General features: G+C 35.3%; 1 protein-coding gene across 4 annotated transcripts in view; it reads right to left on the bottom strand.

Moving 5' to 3' along the window:
* Nucleotides 1–13,200, bottom strand: part of FSIP1 (fibrous sheath interacting protein 1) — a 214,419-nt gene that overhangs the window by 73,301 nt on the left and 127,918 nt on the right. The window lies entirely within an intron of this gene.

The following is a 13,200-nucleotide window of genomic DNA, read 5'->3' as shown; positions in this document are numbered from 1 at the left end:
TTCTCATTATAATAGATTATTTCAGGTTATCATTCAAAGGACTTGTCATTCTACTCTTACAGAGCACAAACTTTCAACTATATCTCGGAAAGTAAATTCTGAAATATAAAAAGTGAATTAATAACATCAATAGGGTTATTTTTATATGTGCACATGCAATTCCATTATGTAAAAGAGAACAAAAACAAGTACAATAATCCAAACGTGTGATACCCTTCAGCCTAGTTTTCAGTGCATTACACAAAGCTGGTTCTATAACTGCTTGGTATCAATAAATTAACAATCAGCATTTTTGCCAGCAAAGCACATATATAAAGCCAACAAGGGAGAGATGATCCACTCGTGAGCTACTGCCAAGTCTTAATGCAACTAGAGCCACTTAATTTAATTTTAGTTCTTAATTAGAGTGGAATCATGCTCATTCTAGGAAAGTCTTTTTTCCAACCCTCTTAGAAACCAGAAATTAACATATTTCCCTGCTTACTTATAGCCAATGCCATAATTTTACTTTTATCTAAGTCTGAAGGTAATATTTAAAGACTGGAATTTTAAACCATTCAGGTAAGGATAATTTTTAAAACATTACAAAGATAGCAGTGATATGAAAGGAAAAGTTCACTCTAAACCCCTAAATATATGACCACTGAATTAGACATGCAGGGAGGCCCAAAGGTCCCTGCATTCACTGGCCAGCATTTATTCATTCAAATATTATTTACTGAGCACCTACCACGTGCCAATCAATGTTTGGATGAGTAAATCTATTCCAATAGTGATTGATTACCTCGTTTGGTGAACAGAAGTAGGAATTCAGAAAACAAACTTGGCCCCAAAACACATTAAAATGGCAGAAAATGTACTTCCATATATTAGGAGTAAATTAAAGAACAAAGTATTGGATGTAAACTAAAGAGTAGCAATTATTACTCTGTTAATGATGTACAAAAGAATATTGAAGAAAGGTCAATTGATCAACTGGTTGAACTGGAATGTTGAACCCAACTTCTTTCATAGGCAGAAACAGCTTCTATCTTAGGCTGTTTAAATGGAAATCCTAATAGGATTGCCATGTTATACTGCATGTTATTCAATGTTACCAATAACTTAAATACACTATAAATGCTGAATATTGAGGGATGCCATAGAAATGCTCAGGAGTCACAAACTTCTAAATGTATTGTAAGCACATTTGCAACCTTTTTATAAACAGAATCTGAGAGTTATATTATTTTTCATTTTAGAATTCAGTCATATTCTTTACTGAATTCAAAACCAAGCCACATACACACTACTTGAGCAAAAGGGAGGCTGCAAAAATAACACTTTGACAAACTGACAGAAATATGTTACCTCCTGCAGAGAAACAGAGGTGTTGAAACAAATCAGGTTGATTCTAGTTTTTATTAACGTTTAATCATTTACAGGACATACTTCATTTGCAGTGAAAACACTTGTTCATCAAGTTGAAAGATGAATGATGACTGCTTCTTGAGCATTTTAATATTAACTGGATCAAGGTAGGGAACTAGCAAAAGGGCAAAAAATAAAATGTAACAATTCTTCCTAAAACTTTGTGTCACTTTTTTGGTGTGCTAGAGAAGGAAAGACTTTTAAATGGAAATTTTTATCCTTTTATGCTTTGGTTAATTATGATTAATTAAATACTTAGTAAAAGTAGAAGAGCAACCTAACGTTTTAAGTTGAATTTCTTTTTCAAAAAATCGGCTGTCAGTATGGAATGAAGGAATCAGGGCTTCATTCTGTAAAGACTATGTTAATGCTTCACTTGGTTGTGTTTAAAGAACCTGAAGGCTCCTGCAGACTGCTTTCTTTCTATGCCGCTACCCTAGTCCTGGGCATAACGACCAAATTTTAGTGCCACCCCCATAAAAGCCAAGGGAGTAAGTTTATTTTTCCCAAGGTTCAACAGAGATCTCTTGTGCTTAGTGTGAGGGCAGTGGATTCCTGCATTAATGCATATTTTTATGAAACTCTCACTTTATTTCAGCATGCTACAGATATTTTCCAAAGGCTTTTATAAACCCTCTAGTTTTCTGAGTTAAAAATCCAAAATATAGCCATGAAGGTCACATATCTAAATATTCTTACCCAAAGTGGATAATGCAAAATCTCTCAAACCTACCAATCCCAGCATTAAATCATTTTAGATTGAATTTTTAATAGAAAATGGTCAACTAGCCTCCAAAGTTTCCAAAGCCTCTCTTGCCTCAGGAGGGGGCTGGCTTCCCCCAAACGGCACAGAGAATCCAACTATCACCCACTCAGCAGATCCCACTAAGTTCTGGGCTCCACACACTTGCAAGTCAGAATCAAGAAAATGGTATATAAAGATTCTCCAGGAAACAGCATCTGCATAGGCAGTGGTTATGAGCGTGGGTTTTGGAGTCAAGAAGACCAGAGGTGGCCCCTGGTTTTGAAAATTACTAACTGCATGACACTGGGCTAGTTACTCTCCAAGCCCCAACTTCCTCATGTTAAGATGAAGGTGAAAGATCTGCTTTGGGGGACTGGGTGAGCATCTAGTGAGATGCTAAGGGTAAGGCATTCAGTAGAGATTCTCGGTACAGGAGCAGATGCTGCTGCAGAGATGCTCGGTACAGGAGCAGATGCTGCTGCAGAGATGCTCGGTACAGGAGCAGATGCTGCTGCAGAGATGCTCGGTACAGGAGCAGATGCAGCTGCAGAGAGGCTCGGTACAGGAGCAGTCGCTGTTAATATTGTTCCCAGCATTGAGATCAGCCCGAACACCTCCATTTATCAGCGGTGCTTAGAAAGGGCCTGGCTGTAAGCCACATGATTGCCTGTCTCTCCCCTCTCTCCAGAACTAGTTCAGACAGAATAGAAAAAAATCACTGGCTGAAAAGTAAAGATAAGGATATTTTGGCACTGTGGTTCTTTTCAGAACTTCGGGAATAAAACAACCGGCACTTTTAGCACACTTAAGGGAAAAACCAGACCAGCAGCTTGAAACTGCATCCACTCTACTTAGAGATTCAAAAATTAATTATATATGATGGTGATATGACAATAATAATAATAATAATAGATGCAGTTTAACACTCACAAAGACCTTGGAGAAGACAGCATGCAAATTTTTCAGATAACTGATGCTCAGAGAGGTTATTAAATTTTCTAAAGACCACACAGCTGGAAAGAGAAGAGCCAAGGTTCAAATTCAGGTCTGTTTCATTCCAAATGTTCACAATCACCATAATACATTCCAAGTATCCTCCCCATAAGCTACAAACCTCATACAACAGCACCACATGATGAGATGGATGGGATGGGGGTAGGATGGAAATTCATAGCATATTTAATACAGAAGTGTGTGGCCTAAGAAACCAAAAGAAAAGAGTGAGGCCCTCTATATACTGCAGAACATCGTGTACAAAGTGTCAACCTAAAATGAGGGCCATTTAATCATCGAGCAGTTTGGGGACTAAACAATGGAGAACACAGGATAGTCATAGAACTTACCACTCTTAGGAGGTGTAGACCCTAAAGTACATATGAGTCCATGACATTAAGTCTCACAACCAAAAACTGCTCAAAAGGTCTCTAAAGAAGAGGAACTTAACCAATAACAATGAAAAATATTGGCATGTTTAAAAGACTCTTCTTACTAACCCAGGTATAAATGCAACAGTCTCATAAAGAAATGTAAATTTATTATTTTAACCACAGAACTGTATTAATTGTAATTCTTAGTTCATAACACATACACTTATCTTTCCTTAATGGTCCATTCATGATCTGCTTTGTATTTAATCATTTGTGTTTTTATGCATATATTTGTATGTTTTAGATAATGTACTATACTCTCATGAACTTACCACCTGACATGAGAACTAGAACATTAACAACAATTTACATCTATCAAGTGATTTTCCCCATCCCACCTGGGTTAACTGTTCTGCTAAGTCATGTACTTATCATTGACTTTTTTTTTAATATGTAGTTTATCATATGTATACCTTAAAAGCATATTGTTTAGTTTTAGTTATTTTTAATTTTAACACATTAGAAGTTTAAAGGAGGAAAACCAGTATATCAATAGATTCAGAAAAGCTCTTGGTAAAATTTAATGTAAATTCTTGATAAAAACTCTAAGTAACTTAGAAATAGAGAACAGAATATCCTTAACCTGATTTAATTTTTTAAACCCTATAATACACATCACACTTAATGGAAAACATGAAAAGCATGGCCTTTAAAATCAAGGACAAGAAAAGAATGCCCATTATTGTAACTTCTAGTCAACATTGTCATGGAGTTCCTAAACAGTACAAGGAAAAAAGGCAAAAAGAATGGAAAAGAGGAGATAAAAATGTCAACTATGACGTATACATAGAAATCCCCAAAGAATCTACAAATGACATTATTTTTTCAAAAAGAGAGTTTAGCAAGATGGCTGGATATAAGATTAACATACAAAAACTAATCACACTTCTGTACACCAACAATAAACTACTAAAACACGTAATTTAGAAGACATGATTTATAATTAGCATTAAAAATATCAAGTAACTAGGAATAAATAGATGCCAGATTCAAACATGGTAATGTTTTAAACTTTATTGGGAGACACTAAACAATACCTAAATAGATTGAGAGATATACCAGGTTCATAATTAGGAAGACCTAATATCATAAAGATGACATTCTCTCCAAATTGACCTAAAAATTCAATACAATGCTAATTAAAATCCTAAGAAGGTTCTTCATGGATCTTTAGAAGCTGATTTTAAAATTCTCATGGAAGAACAAAAAGCCAAAAACAGCCAAGACACTTCTGAAACAGAAGAGCAAGGAGGGGAGTTGTGCCCTATCCAATATTAGGACTTCTTCTTAAGAACCAATTAAAAGAACATGACTCCGGGCAGGGATAAACATATTGACCTATGGAATAGAAGAGAGCTCAGGAAAAAGTCCCACACACATATATGACTTTAATATATGACAGAGATGGTGAATTAGGTGATAAAAATGAAAACTGAACCTCTGCTTCACATCATATGAAAACTAACTCCAGATGGTTCAGGACTAAATATCAGAAGCAAAAATTTTTTAATTTTAGTGGAAAATATTTTTTAGTTCTTTCTGACCTTGAAAGGAAAGGTTTTCTTTAAAAGACAGAGAAATGTTCATTATAAAATATAAATAAATTTGACTCTGTTAAAATCAAGGATGTCTCACCATTAAAAGTCACCTTAGGAAAAGTGAAAAAAACAAGTTACAAACTGGGAGAGGATATCTCCCATCTATAAAATCACCAAAGGATTAGTATCAAGAATATAGTAAAAACTCCAATAAGAAGAAGAAAAGCCCAGTCAATCCAATTTTTAAAACTAGGCAAAAGACATGGACAGGCATTTTTCAAAAGAAGGAATACATATGGCAATAAGTATTTGAATAAATATTTAACCTTAATAGTGATCAGAGAAATGCAAATGAAGACCATTATAAACTCACATACTGAGCAAAAATTTTAAAGTCTGATACTACCAAGTGTTTACAGAGAATATGGATAAACAAGATTTCTTAAGTATTGATGATAGGAATGTAAACGGGTACAACCACTTTGGAAGGCATGACTGCATTATCTTGTAAAGCTGAACATTCAGATACCCTATGACTCAGGAATTCCACTCCAAAGTAGTAAAGACCAGAGGAATTCTTATATATGTATAGCAGATGACATAGACAAGAATGTTCATGACCAGGGCTTTCATAGCAAAAAAAAAAAAAAAAAAGGTCTGGAAATAACCCAAAAGTCTATTTACAAGAATATGTATTTAAAAATGTAGGTACATTCCCACTGTGGAATGTTACACTGCCCTCAAAAAGAGTGTACTACTGATACATGCAAAAATATAGATATATCCTGGCAACATAATATTGCCTGAAAAATTTAAGTCCCAAGAGATTACCAATACCAAGATACCTTTTATCAAATATAAACTCAAATATAAAATTTAAGGATATATTAAACCAGGAATCCAAATAATAATCAAACTGAAACCCCTACCTCTCTAAAAACTTAACCTAAAAGTACAAATCTTCAGAATTTCCATGGTGTAATATGCAATCTACTTCACTTATTTTATTTGCTAAATAAAAGTATGCACTTCATCAAGATCAGATGAAATACAAATGGATAAAACTATAAGTGTGCAGTGGTAGAAGTTATACCATCCCTCATTATTTATTAAAAATAGTTTGTTTACCCATTTAAGGACGGAGATCATCCGCGCAGTCATAAAATCAGTCTTGGAGAATTCCAGTGGACCAGAAAAACATTAGCTGTATTATTGTGAAAAAGTATGTTTTGGAAAACAGCTCAGTCATATAATTTATCTTGCCACACTTGGTACAGTGTCCACCTGGAGCCATTTTTGAGTGAATGGAGAAGGCCATACATTTGTTCAAAGATCAGTGTTGAGCCCTGTAAGGAAATCTCTTTAGCTTCTAAATTAGAAGCCAGAGGAGCTTGGCAGCCTTCACACGTGGGAAATCTATCAAGTGGTGAACAGGATAATTATTCCCAAGGACTGTGTGTTCTGGACATGGGAGTGCAGCTCAGTGCTCCATGAAAACCGCATTTGGACTCCCAACTCAGACAACACTAAAACCATGGGGGTTTTCCCCTCCTTAATGTCACTAGTCTAATCTGATGACAAATAATTGCCTTTGATTGCCAGGTATTTAATATACTAGTTATATGAATACAACCCATCAACCTACTGTCCTGAAAACTGGAAAATCTGCTGTTTTTGTCCTGAATTATTAAGGCAGTGCTTAATAGGTATTGGAGAATCTGCAAATTAAATATAATAGCATTACCATGAGTTTTCTCTACTAGAGGTATTTAGGTTCCACTCTTACATGCCTTGTCCATATTTATAAAGAACACATATACAATAAGGGTCTTTCTCCTTTGAAAAGGAGAACAAAATCGTAGTAAGATAGTTTTAAGCAAATGAGTCTTTATCAACCATTCCAAGTGTAAGTGGAGTCTTCTACTCTGTAGTGTCAGCAGCAGAAAGTACCAAGACACTGGAAGAACAAGGTAGGAAAGACCTCATAAAGCTATGGAAATGAGAACACAATACAAATGTAGACGAATGCCTTGTTAAAGAAATGAGGATACTGAAATGAATTAGGTTTTCTAAATCACTAATGTCAAAAATTATTAGGTATGTGATTCACGATATGCACTAATCAAAACACAAATATTTTATTTCCTATAAAGTATTCCATGATGCCCGAATTCAAAAGAACACACACACACATCCAAAACTACTTGCATATATTGACAGTGTTAGTGACATGTAAATTAATACAACCTCTCTGGAGAGCACAGACTTGAGCTTAACCATACCTATGTCTGTCCCCCAACTAGACTGTGAGTTGATAGCAGAGACTGTCTTATTCATTGTTGTATCCTGACAGCACCACATATTATTGGTGCTTAGAAAATATTTTTTGATTGAATGAATGAATTTGGCATTACGTATCAAGAGCCTTTAAAATTTTTTCATACTCTTTTAATCCAGTAACTCTATTCCTAGGAATTTATCCTAGGGAAATCGTGAGGGCTACAAAGATAAATATATGGGGATGTTTGCTGCAGCACTTTTTCTAATAGCACAACATCTAAATGTTCAACAACAAGGGAATTGGTAAAATGTGGTATATCACACAATGTACTGTGGTACTAGGCAGTTATTTAAAAGCGTATTCACAAAGTATAATTATTGACAAGGGGAATTTTTACAATATAACATTATTTACACAGTAAATATTATATATTTATATATGATATATATTTTATATGTATGTATACAAACATTATGCACACACAGATTCTAATTTATTATATAGGTATGGTTGAGTAATTTGTGTACATTGAAAAAGAACTTGTAGAAAGAAAATACACTGAAATGTTAAAAGTACGTTTTACTAATAAATAAAACTTAGCAATATATTTAAAAGCTTACAGAAATAACTAAAACTGTTCTTTATAAATGAAATATAAATGTATTTATTTAATAATAAACATTCTTTTTGTGTGTGTGTTCTATCTGTAAGCTCTCCAACAACCACACAAAAAAAGCATTTGGTATTTAGTCTTATGTCAGAAACAAGACATTCATAAGGAAGATGAAAATATGTAAATATAAACACCACAAGAGCAACTCCACCAAAATGAGCACATGCTTTAAAAATAGTCGTGCAAATAAAATATCTCATCGGAAAGGTAAATATTAGTGAATATTTTCTTTAAAATATAGAAGCATTCATATGTAGAGTAATGATAACAGTGAAACACACATTACAAAAATACTTTAAAAACTTTTAAAATAATAAATACAGTTGTTTCCAAATTTTGCTTTCTAAAAATAAAATTCTGCTACCAACTATTACCAAGGGTTTGGGATTTTCTTTCTTTAATGCTGTTTTATGTTATCACTATGTAAAGTCAATGACAGTAACAGAATTCTGGACTCATCCAATGGAAACGCTGCATCCCTACAGGAAGGCAACATGAAATCACAAAGCCCGAGTCTGCCTCCCTGTAAAATCTGTCCACACCAAGCCCTAAAAGCTAAAATTAAACAGTAGAAACCAGATTCACTGACTGACTGATCAAAAGGCTGTTAGGTTTTTCAATTCTTTGGGTATTGTTTTGTTGTTATCTTTTTTTTTTTTATTTTCAATCCAGGAAAAGTCTTCACTGCGAAGGTCTCAAAACAGAATCCAAAAGCAAGGGAGGATCTTGTCTGGATGTTGGGCTATTCATAAACACAGGTTCATTCTTCAGCCGAGTTTACTAAGCTGTTTAATGTCTTTGAATCAGTTTTTCTCCTTGTTAATTAAAACAAGCTAAATCAATTTTCATGAAGTTTTAGGAAGTTCTATAGGTTTTTAAGAAAGATGGAGAATAGTTCAGTGTAATTACTGCAGTAGCCCAAAAGTCCAAACTAGGCTAAAAGCTAAGCAACCAAAAACCCTGAATATCTTAAATCCAGCTTTAGAAACCAAACAGATCTGGACAAATATTATTAAGTCCATGTACATTTTCCTGAACTGTTGCCCTGGCAAACTGACATGGGGAAAAGAATGTCTGCCCCAAGTAACATCCAAATTTTGGTCATAGTCTCAGCTACTATTCAGCTAAGACAATCATGAAGTCTCATTTAAAAATAAGAGTTCTGCTATATCTGAAATGACAGATGGAAGATACAGGGGCCCTCCATATCTGCAATTTCCACATCCATGGATTCAACCCATGCAGAACCCGTGGATATAGAGGGCTGACTGTACTACATCATTTTAAATAAGGGACTTGAGCATCCACAGATTTTGGTATCCATGGGGGATCCTGGAACCAATTCACCATGGATACCAAGCGACAACTGTATACAAACATCAAGGTACAAAGAACCTGGTCCTTAGTAACTGTGGAAGCACAGTCAGCCCTGGGCCTTCTATCTAGACATAATATGAGAAAGAAGTAAACTTCTATCTTGTTTGCACGTAATTATTTAGAATTACTCTATTAAACAGCAATCAGTAATTAGTCAAAATATCACTAATACAGCAGCTAACATTTATTTAGCCTTTACTACATACCAGACACTGTGCTAGGTGCTTTATATACAATCTTTCATTTGTTCATAACAACAACACTTTAAAACAAGTATTACTATCCCCAGAAAACCAGGCCTTATAGAGGAGAGATAACTTGCCTGGAGTCACCCAGCTACCAGGCCTTGAACACAGGCTTATCTAATGCCAACGCCATGGCCAGGCTGTTAACCACCACCCTCTACACCTTAAATTCCATTTGCCCAGGGCTTCCCTGGTGGCGCAGTGGTTAAGAATCCACCTGCCAATGCAGGGGACAGGGGTTCGAGCCCTGGTCCGGGAAGATCCCACATGCCGCGGAGCAACTAAGCCCGTGCGCCACAACTACTGAGCCTGTGCTCTAGAGCCCGTGAGCCACAACTACTGAGCCCATGTGCCACAACTACTGAAGCCCACGTGCCTAGAGCCCGTGCTCCACAACAAGAAAAGCCACCACAATGAGAAGCCCGCGCAATGAAGAGTAGCCTCCGCTTGCTGCAACTAGAGAAAGCCCACGTGCAGCAACAAAGACCCAATGCAGCCAAAAATAAATAAATTAAATAAATAAATTTTTTAAAAAATTCCATTTGCTTGGTATGGCGAGCAACCATGACCCCTCCTACAAAGCATTCCTAGAATACTGAGTTGTATAATCCTCATATTTGACTAGCACATATTCAAGACTGTGAAGACAAAGGAGGGGGGGGGAGGAAAAGGGCAGAGGAAGGGGAGGGGGGAGGGGGAGGAGAGGAGGAAGAAGAAGAAGAAAAATATATATGTATCAGCATAGAAATGAGAAAAAGTTATATAGCCAAGATTCACAGAGGAAAAAAAGTTCCCACTGCCACTCCAATATAATACACTTAAAGTCGTGCCATAGAGCTATACACCAAATAGTTAACAGTTTGGGGTTTTGCTTTTTGAGTTTTATTTTTGTTTTTGTTTTGGAAGGAGGAGATTATAGAAGACCTTTATTTGCTACATTGTATATTTCTATGATGTTTGAAGTTTTTATAACTAGTTAGCATTACTTTTATTATCTGAAAAGGCAGTAAAGATTTCTTAAAATATGTCCCAGGAATTTTCCTGTTTGGAATTTTATCATTTAAGAATATGTAATTGTCTAAGTTACAAAAAAAAAAAAAAAAGGCAAACTGCTAGGAAAATGTAATGATATGGATGAAGTGATCAAAGAAAAAGAAATCAGATTTATAAAAATCTATTTCCAACTATATAATTCCAATATGGATATACAGTAACTTATAACACTAACTACAGCATAACAAGGGAAGAGAGTTAAGTGAAAAAAATTAGGCAAAAGAAAAATAAAGGTGAAAGAAATAAGATGAAAATGACAGTGTGCCAAATGCATAGGCTAAAAGTTCTGTAGCCTTGTTAGAAATGGGCTGAAGAATCTTTTTCTGAGCTTCCTAGCAGACAGGGCAAAAGGAGCTCAGCATGTCAATCAGATGATAGAAATGGACCTATGAGAAGGAAACACAACTGATTTGGGGACCAGAACCTACTGAGATGCTTTCTCTGGTGAGACCATGGAAAGAAGGTACTTTTTCACATAATGAATTATGTCTCCAAACACAGATGGGATTTTTGAAACTTTGGGGCCCAGTTTCAAGTACAAAGGCTTAATAATTTTAAGGCCAAAATTTAAATAACTTAAAGCTGAAAGACATGCATATTATATAGAAGCTGAAATAAAATGGTCTCAATACGGTTGCTGAACTAGTTTCCAACCACCTTCTCCTTTATATAAATGATATATTGTCATTTACTTTCCATAATTTACTTTCTTTGCAGATACTAACATCTTAAATATTAGTGACCCATTTTTTAAATATGCAGCACTAAAATCATTACAGTCTGACATTTTTATATGCTTATAAAACATACTTTGTTCCAACTGTTTTTATTAGAAATGTGGCCTGCTGAAAACCAAAACCTACATATTTTACTTCGAAAAAAAAAAAGGCAGCTGGAAATATAAAACCCCACACGTTTGCTTTTAACACTGCTTGGGAACTAAAACCTATGATGTGAATTTGACATCTATTAATGGTTTGCTCAAAGAAACTGAGACTATGTTCTAACAGAAAGCAGCACTCTGAGCTCACACCACAACCCACGGCATCCTCACTGCTTCCCAGGAAGGGGGCAAGCAGGGGGGCCACGCACTCCGAGGCTCCCTGGATGAGGGCTTGCTTTCACAGGGATCTCTGCATCGCTGTACTGTCTCCAGATTCAAGAATACAGAAACAAATTCTTTGGAATTTAGCCCCCGGGGAGGCGAGCAAACTATGTTAACCACATGCAAACATTTATATTACTCTCTGGTTTGTTTCCATGACCTTCCAAAATAAATTGCAATTTAAAATCAGATCTTAGAGGACTACATATGACAAGACATCCATATTGTTTTCTTGCCTCATGAAAGGACCAAATTAGTGAAAACAGTTACTTAATATCATTTAAGTTTGAATACTCTAATCACAGATGTGTTTATATTAAAATAAATGTTTGTTTCTTAAAATACAATTTATCCTCAAACTCTTCTGCTATAAATTAAATATGCCAAGCACAGATGGAGGAAGTAGATGCCTAGAAGTGGCCAATAGATAAAAGGTCCTGGTCCAGTACAGGCAAGGAAAAAGAACAAAACCAAATATATATACATAGATGGGGGTAGAAGTAAAGTATATAAGCAGCAGAGGCATGGTTGCTCACTGGGTGGGTTCTCAGGGAGCAGGTCAACAGAAGTTAATCGGGTGGTTAACAGCCCAAATAGCCAACTGATTTCCAGTATAAATATCAGCCCAAAGACAAGTCTATCTACATGTTCTCTGCTAGTTGATCCCTTATTAGACATCTCCAGCTGGAACTTCAAAACTTGACATGAACCTCAACCAAGTAGGTTTATCATGGGAATGCAAGACTAGTTCAATAGGCAAAAACCAACCAATGTAATCTACCAGAGTAGCAGTCTACTGGAAAAATGATAAAAATAATAATAACAATCACATCAATTGATATAGAAAAGCATTTGAAAAATTTAACATCCATTCTTGATTTTAAAACTCTCTCAGCAAAGCAGGAATAAAAGGGAACTTCTTCAACCAGATAAAACCTGCAGCTAAAATCATACTTAATGGTAAAAGATTGAATGCTTTAATCCCAAAATTAAAAACAAAGCAGAAATGTCCACTCTCATCACCCCTATTCAAAACTGTACTGGAAGTTTTTGCCAGTGTAAGAAAAAAAGGCAAGAAGAAGAAATAAAAGGTATACAAGATTGGAAATTAAAAAATAAAACTATTCCTATTCACAGACAAGATGACTGACTATGGAGAAAGCCCCATGGTACCAGGAAGGAAACAAAAAAACCCTCCTGGAACTAACAAGTGATGTTTAGCAAGTTCACCAGATAAAAGTCAACACAAAAAAATTAATCATATTTATATATATACTAGCATGGCACAACTAGATCCCAAAAAACATACCATTTATAATAGTTCCAAAAAACTAAATACTTAAGTA

This window comes from Balaenoptera acutorostrata, chromosome 3, assembly GCF_949987535.1.
Source record: "Balaenoptera acutorostrata chromosome 3, mBalAcu1.1, whole genome shotgun sequence".
NCBI lineage: Eukaryota > Metazoa > Chordata > Mammalia > Artiodactyla > Balaenopteridae > Balaenoptera > Balaenoptera acutorostrata.
This window is presented reverse-complemented; position numbering and strand designations above follow the sequence as displayed.